This window comes from Rhagoletis pomonella, unplaced genomic scaffold (assembly GCF_013731165.1).
Source record: "Rhagoletis pomonella isolate Grant_MI unplaced genomic scaffold, Rhpom_1.0 Rhpom_scaffold_00011, whole genome shotgun sequence".
Classification (NCBI taxonomy): domain Eukaryota; kingdom Metazoa; phylum Arthropoda; class Insecta; order Diptera; family Tephritidae; genus Rhagoletis; species Rhagoletis pomonella.
The window spans coordinates 18,406,042-18,419,155 of record NW_023458565.1 but is presented as its reverse complement, the minus strand read 5'-3'; the positions used below and the strand labels follow the sequence as shown (position 1 = coordinate 18,419,155).

The 13,114-nt window shown below is 35.3% G+C and overlaps 1 protein-coding gene across 1 annotated transcript in view; it reads right to left on the bottom strand.

Annotated features, from left to right (window-relative positions):
* LOC118746768 (transmembrane protein 184B-like) overlaps window positions 1-13,114 on the bottom strand; it is a 798,314-nt gene that overhangs the window by 477,625 nt on the left and 307,575 nt on the right. Inside the window, exon 10 of the transcript XR_004993886.1 lies at window positions 8,982-9,251. The gene's annotated coding sequence lies outside the window, so the exon portion shown is untranslated. The remainder of the gene's footprint in view (window positions 1-8,981; window positions 9,252-13,114) is intronic.

The following is a 13,114-nucleotide window of genomic DNA, read 5'->3' as shown; positions in this document are numbered from 1 at the left end:
CAAACGTTTTTTCAAGGAGCCCCGCCCCTTTTGGCTACTCGACAGACGAGGCAGGATGCCGGACAGTAAGCGAATAGGAGTCGCTAAAACTTTTCCTGGATGCCGATTTTCATTCCCAGAATAAGGCCAAGTCAGGGTAAGAAACGAGGGCTGTATTACCACCTCTGACATTCTGGTAATAGCCACTTTGCATGGACGATAAACTCGTTCAAAACTTGGAAGTCCCCGGAATGCAATGGCATCACTTCTGCATGGCTTCAAAATGCGTTTATGGAGCTCTTATGTTTTACCTAAGAACTTCTAGTCACTCAGTCTGTCTTCGTTTCTGCTGCAGATGATTTATCTGTACATAAGAAATGAGAAAGCTCAGCACCCGGAGACCTAACTGCACACACTCAACGCAGAATGGCCGATAGTTTAGTTTAAAATTAGGCATTCACTATAGGAATATTAGAAATAAAAAGTAATGTAGAACCTGAAAACACCAAAAAAAAAGTTCCGAGAACTGCCAAATAAACCAGGAAGAGTGCCATAAATTTTATGAATAAAAAACAAAAGAGTTACGGAAAATTTAGAAACTTCCCAAAAGTTACCGAATAAAACACGAAAGAATACGAAAACCCCAAAATTCTCCAAATCAAATAAAAAAGTCATGCAAAGTTTCGAACATTCCCGAAAAATTACGAAGTCTCCCAAAAGTTCCCACATAAAATCAAGAAGATTCCCGAACAAAACACGACAAGTCACGAAATATTCCGAAAAATTACCGAATAAACACACAAAATATTTCGAAAAATCACAAAGTTTCCAAACTAAATATAAAAAGTCACGAAAAATTTAAGAAGCTGCTTCTTTTTATTATTGTCTTACTACATTTTCCAATTATTTCCTGCACAAAAAATATCAGACAAAGTTAAGCACTATTTTGCGAAGTTTCCAAATAAAATAAAAAAAGTTACGAAATGTTTCGAATGCTATCGAAAAATCCCGAAAAAACCAGGTAAAAACACGGCCAGACACGAAGAATCACAAAAGTGCCCAAATAGGTCTCCGAAAATTCCGAATTTTCTCGTAAAATCCCTTATAAAACACGGAAAATTACGTAGATGCCGAAATGTTACTGAGAAAGTCACAATAGCTTTCGGAAAATTCGAAAAATCGGGAAGCTTCTTATTCTTTTTTTTTAATTGTCTTATTACAAAAATTACTAAATGGCAAATTTTCCAACTAATTTTTGCGCAGAAATTATGCCACAAAATTAACCATTGTTTGAAAGCAAAAATGTTCGGCACTTCTTCCACAAAACATTAAAAATAAAAATTGTATTTTGGCCAAGTAGAAAATATGTTTTATAGTGGGAGAGTTTTGTAATCTTTCCTACGAAAAATGGCATGGCAATTTGTTTAATTCGCGCTTTTGATGTAAAAATCTAAAATACCGAGCATTAGCCAATCTCTGCACCGTAATTTGCCGCATAATCCGATCAAAAAAGTTTGCTCTAACATTATTTATTTATTTTTTTTTTTTTCAATAAAGTACGAGTAATTTGCTTTAAAATGTCCATCAAAGCAAACATAAAATACGAAAACACTTACACACACAAAAACCAAATAAACTTGGCGCACCCACCACTAAACACAGCGCCAAAAAGCCACGTTTTATCGATTAACTTTAGAAAAAAAAAATCTTAAGCTAACAAAATCAACAAATAAGCGAAGTAATAAAAACTTAAAAAGCGAAAAAGCTAAACACAAATATTAAGAAATAAAGACCGAACAAGGAGAATGGTAAAAAAAAGAACAAAAACAAAAACGCAAAAGTGAGCATGTGATTGCGCGAAAGGCGGCAGCGGCATTAAAATCCTTGACTCCCACAAACAAATTCGACGTGCTGTGTGTTACGAGTATGACACAGAAAAAAAAAGCAAAAAAATAAAAATAAAAAAAGCTTTGTAACAGAGCGTGGCGTGGTAGCAGCAGGCAAAAACAGCGGAAAAAAGCAAACAAAAAAGACAACGCAGGCAATAAGAAAAGAAATGGTGCCGGCGTAACAGGGAGAAAGTCAAACGAAAATGTGCAAAACAGGGGAGGAGATGGGGCGGTAGAAGTATGATTTCATGTAAAACCAACGGCACAGCGCCTGTAGGTATGCAAGAAAATATGCAACAAAAAAAATCCACCGTAGACAAGCATGCACACGTCAAAGTGCAGATAGGCGCCAAGAGCGCGACGGTGACGGTGAATGAGCGAGTCAGTTGTTGTTTCGTTCGCGATGGAGGCGTTGAACGTTGGTATTAGTGTAGGTGTAGTCTTGCTGTTGTAGGAGGAGTACATATTTGATAAGCTGGCGCGCGCTGACGTTTGCTGGTGCCTGTGTATGTGTACCACATATTTGGTGCTTACGTTTGCAAGGAGTGCAAAAAATTTAGTTTGTGTATGTGTGTGTGTGTGTGTGGGAGCATTTAAATTACTATATCCTTTATTAAGGCGGCGTGCACAATCTACGGGTGGGTGGTTGGTTGCTTGTGCGCCGATTTGTATGTGGCGTGTACATATCTATGTATGTATACATAAGTATGCATGTTTGTAAGACTTTTTGTCGCTAAATTTTAAATAGCAACAGGAATAATAACGAGAACTTTGGCGCAAGTACATATGCATGTACATACATACACACACACACATATCTATGCAGCTTAGCGCCAGCGTAGGAGATGGTATGTTGGGGCTGTGACGCGCAACAACTGCCCAACAACAACGAATACCTTGCAAAAAATTTAGCGCGCCACATGAAGTCGTCAACTCAAGCGCGTCGAGTGTGTTCGCCAACTAACGAAAGCTGTTAGCCTGTTGAAAATACAAATGGAATGATAATGATGTGCACGTTAGCATAGTTAGCGCGCTTTTGTTGTGTGCGCTATATGTATGGGTGGTGCGTGCATTGCACAAATGAAAATGAAAAATGTGTGGGAAGTGTTAAGGCAGCAAGCGTAAGTGGCTCCTTGGGGAGAATGCTCTTTTGTTTGTATTTCCAAATGAAAAATGAATAATTTTTTGATTTCACCGCAATACTTTTGTTTTAGATATCCGTACATATGTACATACACACATACATACATACGATTTTTATATGAGTGTTTTACTTGCGAAATTCTAAATTCATGCTAACATAAATTCATACAGAGAAATACATACATACATTTATTTTCTTTCCGTCACTACATTTGTCATGCAAATTTTTTTTTAGCAAATTTTTCAAATTACAGCAGCTGTCAGTGAGACTTGGGTAGGTGGTGGCTGATGTGGCACGTAATATATTTCGTAAATAAGTACGTATATATTACTTTTATATGCAGTTTGGTGTATGTATATTTCATGCCAATATATAAAGCTACTTTCTTCAATCTTTAACCGCCCTTTGCTAAAATACTTTTTTTTTTGCAAAATTATGCGTGTGATAAATTTGAAAAATTATATGAACTTTAAATCAAATTGGTACGTTACACAGTGCCGCCTAAGTGGTCAAAAATCGAAAAATTCGTTGTCTGCAATGTGAATGTGTTTGGTATTTTTTGTAAAGGTAATTTATTCACCAAAAATAATAAAACAGAAATTTCTCTATAAAATAAATTATATGCCGCCAGGAAGCCATTAAACTCGACAAATCTTACACTAAGAATTTTAATAAGTTGTTTTTTTCATATAGATAGTAGAGAGCTACAGGAATAAAAATTTTGGAATAAAATTAAACACCGGGTGTCCCTGCGGTATTCCAGAAAAAAAAAATTTATCAAAATTTCCAAAAATGGTAAATTTTAATGGAATAAATAAAAAACAATTGTAAAAATACGCTATTTTTTATTATCTTATTAAATAACACGTGTTTTTAGCTTTCGAAATAAAAAATAAAATCCTGCTCATTTTTTGCACTTTCTGAAGTAATGCGTTTTTTGCTAATGCATAAAACCTTCTTTTAATTTTATTTCAGGTCCATCAGATCTACACGATTCGTTTTATTTTCAATATTGAAGTGTCAGAATAAAAAGCTTGACCTGTAGACAATAGACGTTTATTTTTTTAAGAGTTGCCACCTGTTAAAAAATTAAATTCAAATACTTTAATAAGTATCGAATTATATAATAACCGAACCGCGTATGAAAAGGGTTTATTTTTTTACTATATGTAGAGGGTTGCCACCTGTTAAAAAAATCAAATTCCATTTGAATTAAAGGAACTAGATAATTGAAATAGATAGATATCACCATATGGAAGTCGGACGAAAGTGGTTTAAGAAGGTTTTAGCTTGCAAATATTACGAACAGGGTTGCCACCTGTTTATAAAGTCAAATCTAGTTAAACTAAAATACTAATTGTGTTAAACTAAAGGTTTGCGACATCGTATTTGTTATTTTATTACAAATACATACATTGTCAGGCAGTGATTTTTTCTGATTACATTCCTTTTAAACCAGTGGACTCTTAAATGAACGCAGGAATGTTTTTACTCTTCACTTATTTCTTGCTAAATATGTCCATTTTTTCTTTTGTCTGATACCCATATTGACATAGATATTTCGTTAGCTTATTTCCTTAATTAAAGTGAATTTGATTTTTTAAACATGTGGCAACCCTTCTACGTGTCATTTAGAAGTGAAGCCTTTTCAAACCCATTTCAATTGATACCCATATTGTAATATATAATTCATTTAACTTATTAAATAGTTTTATAAAGTTTGTAACAGGTGGCAATTCTTTCCAAAATAGTAAAACCTTCTTGCGCATCTACAGGTCAAGCCCTGTCATTTGACACCTCACTTTTGAAAATCGTAATATGTAAATGCCACAAGAACCCAAATTGTCCACTTCAAACTGCATTTGCAGTGAAAGTATGAAAGTTATCCAAAAACAAATTGCGCAAGTTTATTTTTAATTTTTCGTAAAAAAATGAGAAAAATCGCTCGTGAGACTGACATCAACCGTGAATAGGTTCGGCATATAGTAGTTAAGAAGAACCTAAACCTCAAGACGTACAAGCTACAAAAATTTCAGCTTCTTACGGATGAAAAAAGCGCGTGCGACTCCAAAGATATCGAGCTCTTAAGCTTCGGGCCATAAGTCAACGATGGGAGCACATTCTCTTTACCTAGCTAGTACCTCAGCCATTGTCGAACGCGGTCAAAATCCGCAGTCGGTTATCGTCTGGAGCGGAATTTACGCCAACGGCAAGACTCTCTTGGTTTTCGTGAATCAAGGGGTCAAGATCAACCAAGAGGTGTACCGTTGCGATGTTATCGGGTCCGTAGTGCTTCCGTGTGCACAGCAGCACTTCGACGATGTGGAATAAACGTTTCAAACAAACTCAGCTCTGGCCCACAAAGCCAAAATGACGCAGAACTGGTGTAGGGCGCATTTTCCAAACTATATCTCGTCTGCGGAATGGCCACCCTACTCGGCGGATCTTAACCCAAAATAAAAAACAGGAATGAGTGGTCAAAAGAAAATGCGCAAGGAGCAGGAAAAAGTGTATGTACATGTACTTTGACTTTTTGGAAAAGAGACCAGGCTTTAATCCCCTAACGACCGTTTTTAAAACAGAGAACAGAAATTTTGCAAATAAGCGTTTTCGGATAAATTTTGGCTTCTGATTTATAAAAAAAAAAAATTCTTTGAGCTAGTACATTTACGGGGAAAAATCTCTGCTCCAAAGCTCAACTGGCCTTTATTCATCCAAAATACATTTCAAATTAATAATAGACAAGCATATCTGCTAGAAACAAAAGTTATTATTGCATTAGAGACACGCAAAACCAAAACAGAATGGATATTTGATAATACAGCATTTGCCAGCACACCTTTTTTCATTGCAAATGTACATAGCTTTTGCAAAGTGGAACGAAAGTTATAAAAGAAAGCTTTTGATAGCTTGCAAAGCTTCTGCAAATATTCCATTTTTCCATATTTCCATTCCGATTAGCTATTGTAAAAAATCTTATTTAATTTAAAATCGATTACATTTGCCTTGGGCATTAGAAGGATAACACAAATGCAAAAAATGGACACAGACTCTGTTATTTTTCTATTTTTCTTCTCTTAAAGTTTGGTTTTTTCATTTCTTCATCGCAAAAACAAAAAAATTGGAATGATTGATCAATTTCTCAAAAACTATTGGTTCTATCGGAAGATTATATACGGTTTATGGAGAATTTTGCTAGCTTTTACGATTATTCAATTGGATCGTAAGATACATATATGCGATTAAGTGAAACTATTTTTTTTTTTTTAATCTTGATAACGGTAAATATGAAATATCTTTAAAACCATTTAAAACTTTTCCAAAAAAAAATTAATTCGGTTTTCGGAATCAACGGGCGATTCTACATGGAGTATGCAAAGGAACATTCGTAGAACAAGAAAAATCACTAATTTGTGATCCAGTGGAATCTAAAGTCAGATTGGATAAATTAAAAATGGCAGACTCAATATGGCAACAAAAAAATAATAATTTGTTTAGACATATAATGAAAGTGGATGTATCACGACGTATGGGCCGAAAAAATATTAAATTTGCTCCAAGTGATTTTGAACACTAAATAGGAGAGTACTTCAGGAGTACGCCAATTTTTTTGTCGGCACCCTCGGAAAACAGCTAAATTGCTTCTATTCCTATAACTCCTTTATTTGATGTCCGATTTTTATAAAATATACTATGTCGCTTAGCGTGGGCCGAAAATCCGATTTTTTTAGAATTTAGATTGGTAATAGCAAAAGTATAGTTCATTATACTTTAAAAAAAAATCTGCGTGTAATTTAGAATTTTTTGGTCAATATCCTAGGTAAGTTAATTAATAAATTTTTTTACTAAAATTGCAATAATCTTCGAAAGTATTAGTCCTACATAATTTGGTATATGGACCTTTTTTGTAGAGAATCCAAGTTAACTAAGAAAAATTTTTTTTTAGTACTTGAACTTTGATGGACTTGGGCGAGCCTAGGATATTGACCAAAAATTTTCACATTTCCCACAGATTTTTTTAGAACATAATGTACCATATTTTTGCTATTGCCAATCAAAATTCTAAAAAAGCGGATTTTCGGCCCACGGCCAAAAATTTAATTAGTTGTTTTTGCAGGGTGTCGAAAAAAATGTACACCCCTGCAATACTCTCCTAGCTCCGCGCTAGGAACAAATTTAGCTTTTTGGTGCCGATGAAAAGTAAATATTCCTTAACTTTTTCATTTGTTTTTTTAAAGGAGACAACGTAGCATTCCTATATATCTCTGGCCATTGTGCCGGTAATGCTCTAAAGTAAACAAAAAAAATAATAATATAGACAGTTGCCTGTACACATTTCAGTTTCTAGCACTGCAAGCACTCATTCCAGACTGTTTTTTGTTTAAGCGTGGAAAACGCCAAAACAATGAGTTAACTGTGAACACCAAGAATTGTATCTACATAAGAGCATATACATACTTAAACATCTACACAACCAAATAAGCTCACTTTCTAACTTTTTTTTTCATACATAAAGGAAATATGCATTCATTTACCGCGCCACAAGGTAAGGACACATGAAAGAAAATTCTAAGGATAAGCAGCAAATACGCGGAAGTCTACATAACACAAGCAAGCAATTACGAAAACACAATTTGCATAGCGAATATGCTATTTGTACGTAATTACATGTGTACATTGGAATGGTTAAAAAAATTAACTAACCATACTTTTTTTCAAAATCACTAGTGAATAATAGCATATCTGTATGTAGATAACACAAGAAACAATTTTTTCAACTTAGAAATCGTATATTTATGTATATATATTTTTGAAGAAAACTTAAGGCGTCAATAAAAGGTTTCGCCTGTTTTTCAATAAATTCATTCCTCCAAAAGTTATTTAAGGTTAAATTCATGCAAAATTTCAACTTTTTAATCAGATTTTTTAGATATTTTTTTTAATATGCAGATTTGTAGCCCAACCAATTTTGTTATAAATAAGTACAAGTTATAAGTAGGTAGGAATAACCATTGATTTTTGGAATTTTTTTTTACGCAGTCTCTTCCATACAAACAATTTTTTTCGAAAATACTTTATATGGAAAAAATGCAAAACACTTTCAACAAAACAAATTCACAAAAATCAATACGATTTTTGACTAACTCCGAACTTGAATTTTTTTTAATAGGATTTTTTTAATAGATTTTTGACTAACTCCGAACTTGAGTTTTTTTTTAATAGAATTTAATGGGCTGCAAAACCGCATACTCAAAAAAATTACCTGATTAAAAAGTTGAAAATTTGTATGCAAATTTGCTGAATTTTCTCGAGTTTTATGCAAAGTTCAGGAATTATATTTTTACGTTTTTTGTATTTTTACGTGTTTGTTTTTATCAAAAATTGCCGGAAAAATATTAGAAGAAAAAAATTGTTGCATATATTGTGAAAAATTTGCTGTGCCACTACTTTTTGCCGGCAGTGTATATTGTTCATTCCGAAATGTTGACTTAAAAAGGAATTATAAAATTTCAAATTTTAAATTTGTTTGGTTATTTATTTGGAAAATATAAGTTTAAGGGATACGGCACCTTTTTCAGTGTTCCAAAAATCATCATTTACAAGGGATGTAGAAAAAAATTGTTGAACTAGTCTAATGTACATACATACATACATTCGTGCTCATGTAAAGAGCGCTGAATGTAATTAGATGTTATGCAAGTACAGAAAAATAAAGTGTAATTTCGCCGCCTTTGCGCACAATGCCTACAACTCAAACAGTCTAAAAAAGTGAATAATTATTTAAGCACAAAAGCCACACGATAGCCGCCCGCACGCCTAGAAATATGCTTTCAAAAGAACATTTTAATGAGTAGCGTTAAGTGTTTTTGACTTTTGTGTGGCGCTTAACGGTGATAGCCTCAATTTGCTTTGTGCTGCATCAACAATGACAAATTAATTTGTTAAAAGAATCGTTCATTTTCGCTTACCTCAAATAAATTCTGAGACGACTCTCGTATGTAGTAAATAAACACCCTCTTGCACGGCATATGGCATTGGAAATCGCGCTATGAATGTGAATTGTATACTTTTACATTAGCCACTGCTGATGTTTTAGCTTTAAAGCAATTAAGTTAATTAGTACGTGCCAGCTGCTTTGTCCTTGAGTGGTGTAGATTTTTATGTAAGGAAGCGGAGGATGTGGTTTGATGTCGACTCTTTAATGCCCTTCAGAGGCACAAAATGTTGACTTTAGAAGTCTGCAAATTTAAAATGAAAAAAGTTAAAAAAATTTATGAAATACTTAGTAGATATAAAACGAAATGGTTTTACTAATACAATATTCTTGCAGGATTTAGCATAGACCTTCAACTGTACACATGCCAGGGTCTGCTGGAGGGTCGAAGAAAAAGGTTCACTAAAAGTTACAAAAAAAAATCGTATGACAAAAGCTTACTCACAATTTCTCGACTAAATTTTAGTTTTACTCTCGCCGACAACTTATAAGTACTTAATCTTTTCAGTGTTTAAAGAAGGCAACCGCTAATAGTAAAAAAATTTTCTGTGATTGGCGAAGCGTTTAGTTCACGAAAAGTTGAAATGTGTAGTATTTGTTTATGTGAAGATTGCTGTATCGCCTCAAAATATACAACTTACAGGAAAGCACAAGATACATAGTATTCAACTGCTTTTCGAAAGAAAATTATTTCCTCTTCGCCTAAAAAATTTTTTTTTTTTTTTAATATTTCAAGCAAGAAAACCCGGCGATTTTTTCGAGACTTTTCGGAATTTCTTGAATTTCTTAGGAGCCTTTCCTATTTTAATCGGGACTTTTTAGAATTTTCGCACAATTGAATGTTTCGAAAATGTGTAGCTTATACGATCCTTAGATCACCTCCTGTCTATCCTAAGCCAGAAAGTCGTGGTTACTGCCGTAACTATCATGAAGCCTAACTGTCTAAGAATGGTCGCCTGAAAGTTAAAAATTAGCCCAATATCCACTCCATCCAGTAGAACTGACAATTGAGTTCCCCCTTAGTGGCAACTACCACTACTACTGCCACAGAGCTATATATTGGTCTAAAGCTTAAATTTTAAATAAGTGAAAAGTTTCCGGTGAAATATTCTTCCACAGGCCCTTTTTTAAGCTTCGGCCGCTCAAAATTCACTGTTCCCTCCTCTGAATTACTAACTTGACTCCATCCATCGGTGAGATGGGTAGAATTGGATTTGATTTGAATATATTGAATTGGATTGGATAAGATTTAAGTAGGCCGAGAAAAGCTGAAGCAATCAGGCATTTACATATGCCCATTGTGCTTAACATCTAGTTCGGTAAAAATGAAAGGGAAGAAAGGACGCGCACAAAAGGAATTTATAAGGATAACTTCTCTTCACATTTCCTTGACACCTTAGTGAACTTGGTAAATCTTTTTAATGCAGCGAATATCCCCCTAAAATATCTGAGGCAGAAAAGAGCACCAAGAAAGTCGGAAAAAGAGAGAAAATATTCTATATTGTCATCCTCCTTCAGATAAAGGGCACACATTTGGTTGCGGATGTTGCCTTCGGGAGCCATATTCAAGGCCCACGGATTGTGCATCGGGATTAATCTAACTCACTATCGTAGATTCATATTTTGCAGTTTAGTAATGGATTCTTATCCTTCAATAAGCACTAAACTGTCTTGCATATGTTGAGGCTGCACCAATGGTCCCAGTGTTCCTTGCTCGCGAGGTTCTAGAATCTAGATCCAACTAATGGTTCGTGCAAAATCTGTACAGTACCTCTGAGTGAGGATAGCAAATCAAAAATTTGTCTCACTAGCGACGAGTAAAGAGCCTGAAACTAGTACAAATTAAGGATACATTTACGGATAAACTTTTCTGTCGACGCACAGATGCTGTGCGAACTGTGGGTTAAAATAGCTTGCTCATTCCGGAATGTGATTTCCACCCTACTATTGTGTTTCGTCGGATTGGGTACGGGCCTCACGGTTGAGAAAAAGTTAGTCACAGCAGAAGTTAAGTTACAGATCTTCAAGTACTCTCTCCCTTTCTTCTACTTATGCAGGTTTACCAGTTGCTGAATGTCCCAGGCTCCCAATAAATATTTTAATTGTAGGTCAAGTGGAGATCCAATATAAATTCCAAGGTCCAGTGTCGATTTTCAAGTGTACCACAATTGGAGAACCAACAAATTCTCTAAGAAAAAAGCACATTTTTTGCATGCAAAATAATCTGAGTTCTTCACGTCTGAAAGGCTTGGATTGTAATTTGAATTCAAACTTTATTTAACTTTTAGTCAAACCTTAGGAAAAATGTTTGAGAAAAATGTTGTATATTGAAAATCAATAATTTCTCAAAGATTGGAAAAAAGTTAGAAAAATGTTTGCTTTGTGCATATTGGCTTATACCACTGCTACGGGAATCCTACGAATTGACCAGTTTGAGTTGCTATGCAACAACGTTTCTTTGATCGCAGTATGTCGGATCTACCCATGAAGGTCCTACTCGGGGACCCGTTGCAATAAAGTTGTAAGAGTTTCGCATGGCTTGGCAGTCTGGTCGCTATTAGGGGAGGGACGAATAAGTAGAGTTAGCATCCTTGGTTCTGCTGAATTTTGCGCAGCTTGAGTTCTGGTGATGGTGGAGGCGGCGAATGGGGACGCAGAGCTCTGGAGTAAGGGGCGCAAGTGGCATGACTAACCATGGCAGGAGTAGCGTTTGATTGATGTCGCGTTACTAAATATTCTGCTCTGGTACACGGTTACACTTTTGAGGTGCAAGATCTTCTGGTTGCGCTCACACTGGAGTTGAAAGGGGATGAATATCTGGGTGTTGAGTTTTTTGCACAGCTGAATTCCGTGGAGCCGATGGGGTTCACTGAGTGGTTAATTGCATCGGCGAAATGAGGGAACGGAAGCGTATGGAATGGAGGCAAAGAGTGCCATGTGACTTAAGAAAGAAGGAGCCAAATACCTTACTGCCCACTTTTTAAGTGACTTAATCCAAGTGAAGTTTTGGTAAAGCCGTCTGTGCCACCCTAGCCGAAATTATTTTCTGGTCCGGGGTTAATATCAATACCAGCCAGAAGCAGAAGCAGAAGCATGTGAAACAACTCCGTTGAGCGGTGCTGCTCTAGGGATAAAAAGCGATTGGTAGGGTTCACCGACCTAAACTGTGTCAGTACAAGCCTTTGGTAAGATAAAACTCGAGTCGAGAATTCCGGTAATTAAAACCAGCTGTAGGAATGTGTGAAATAAGAACATAAAAAAGCATTTTCTTCCACCATCCATTTAGTGTTTTTTTTTTTATTTTAGCTGGGCACGTAATTATTCGTAAACTGGAAACTCTTGCAAGTTGTTCGCAAAATTTGATAAGGTCTCGGAATTTCTTGTTGAAAATTTAAATCTATTAACTCTTTTTACATTTCCAGAACATTTTACAGAAATTTAATACAAATCACTTGCATTTAGATTTTGCACCTGATAAGAGGTTTTTCTTGAATAAAAAAGTTTGGCGATGAAAATTTTTTCCCTAACAAAAATGTTTTTTTTTATACCCGAGCGCACTTGTGCACAAGGGTATATTAATTTTGTTCACATAACGGTTGTTTGTAACAGCCAAAACGAATCGAGATAGATATAGACAAATGTATACATATATGCTCAGAATGAATAGAGAAATCGATTAAGCCATGTCTGTCTGTCCGCCCGTCTGTCCGTCTGTCCGTCCGACCGTGTACACGATAACTCGAGTAAAAATTGAGATATCTCAACGAAATTTGGTATGTAGGTTTCCCTTAATCCAAAGTAGGTTGGTATTGAAAATGGGCGAAATCGGACAGTAACCACGCCCACTTCCCATATAACGGTAATTTCCAGAAATGCGAAAACTGCGATATTTTAGTAACTACTGAAGATAATTCACTCAAAATTGATATTTACAATAACTTTTAGACGAAAACTAAGAGTGTCATAAATTTTTGGAAAATGGGCGTAGCCACGCCCACTTATGGTTACATGTGTATATCTTGGTAACCGCTCCACCAATTTCTTCCAAACTTGGCACAGTTGTTGGTTGGCCTTGGTACAGCATACTAAATGGCCGAAAATTTAAAA